This window comes from Octopus bimaculoides, chromosome 22 (assembly GCF_001194135.2).
Source record: "Octopus bimaculoides isolate UCB-OBI-ISO-001 chromosome 22, ASM119413v2, whole genome shotgun sequence".
Classification (NCBI taxonomy): Eukaryota; Metazoa; Mollusca; class Cephalopoda; order Octopoda; family Octopodidae; genus Octopus; species Octopus bimaculoides.
The window spans coordinates 6,535,263-6,537,187 of record NC_069002.1 but is presented as its reverse complement, the minus strand read 5'-3'; positions in this window follow the sequence as shown (position 1 = coordinate 6,537,187).

The following is a 1,925-nucleotide window of genomic DNA, read 5'->3' as shown; positions in this document are numbered from 1 at the left end:
ATAGATTATTATTATTATTATTATTATCATTATTATTATTATTATTATTATTATTATTATTATTATTATTATTATTTATTGTCTCGTTTTCAGTATTTCTCTATAAGTTTATCCTGAGGTGTGTGCAACATTATAATTATCAGTTTCATCTAACTCTAAGTATTTGCATGAGCGGTACCAACTCATAAGACTATTTTCCCTTCGCTAACTAGAATGGATAGGCAGTAATAACAGAGTAGGTCGATAACCTAATGATCTTCAAATCCGGATTAGGCGCACGACGTTACGCCCATACAACAGATCACAGCCGCTTTCGAAAGGTTTAATCCGAAATTTAACAATGGAAACTAACCCGCTATCCACCAACTTTCTGAATACAATGAACCCAACTTCTGCTTCCCACAAACTTTATATTATAACAACACCACCATTCGGTATATTTCCAACCGTCAACCAATTGTTATAAAGAAAAGCGCATTTATAAATTCGGTTTCTCCATCTGATGAAGCAACGCGTCAAAGGCAACTTGGACAGTACATGTCCAACCCAGTCACTCGACCGTGACAACTTTAACTATGCATCAGCATATAGTACACCTAGTACGAACAATAGGCTCACATTTGGGAGACAAGTAAGATCTGATTTGATCCACTGTTCACTAACGACGTCATAACCTCTTCTAAATCAATGAACACTTCTACAAAGATTACAAACTTTACAAGTATTTTAATAAAATCTATGTAAACGTCAGTTATTCCATAGACCTTTCTTATAAGGAGAATCGTTTCGTTGAATAAAAACAGAATTCTACATCAAACTACAACAAAAAGAAAAACAAGATAGGAGATAACTGGGCTTCTGCAATAGGTTACCAATGCCCCTTCAATAAAATCTAGATTGGTAGCAGCAACTTATATCCAGCCTCCGCAACTATAGAAAATAACACTCCTGTATCTTTCAACCGCCTAACAGAAAATACATTTAAGAATAGACATCACCACATGTTCTCGTTCAAACATTGATGTAATAAAGAAAATGCTGCTACGCTCTCGAAGCAGGAGAAAAAGACAGAAGTGAGTTCACCGACATGAGAATTACTCTCTCGCATTCCATACAGTCTTGCCATTTCTACTTTCAACATTCAAATCATTTGGTATGGCTACATCATTGATCTGACAGTATTTGTCTCTCTTATTCAATATGACAATATCCGGTCGACGGTGTTCGATTATAGGATCTGTCTGAAAATCATAGGCCAAGGGTGTCATTACTTTTCCATCTTCCTGCATAACTTTACTTGGTACATGCTCATACCAGTCCTCCATTCATATTGAATTCCTTCCTAGTTTTTTGGTCTAGTTTTGCTAATTCAGTTTTTGTCCAATCTACAAAAGCTGCTCAGTATCGAAGTAATGACACTGCATACGTATTTACAGCCTTCACTATATTCACATGTTGGGCTACTACCGTTCTTTAATATGTTGACCTGGAAGTTCCTTGTAGGTAGGCATTGATCTTGATAAACCATTATTATTATTATTATTATCATTATTATTATTATTATTATTTTGTTTGACTTTTGCTTTGAATTTGTACAAGTTGGATCCAAGTCTCACCCAGAGACCTCAAGAGACAACAAGTTAGAAGTTCATGTAGGTGTTATGCCTAGGGTACCATATATTTGGATTTGTACAGTTTTGTTCAAGTGAATGTTTAAGAAACCATAAGAAAATTATGTGTTTGCTTTAAAATTTGAGATCACATAGACAGTATTTTACGTAGGATATGGGCAGTTCCCATGAGCACTATCTTTTGAACTTCAGCCATTTTGGGGTTTCTTGGTATCTGAGCTACGTAGTAATCAGCCCGTTTCGCTGTCATTCCCAGGGCACCTATGACAATAGGTATTGTTTTCGTCTTCAGAT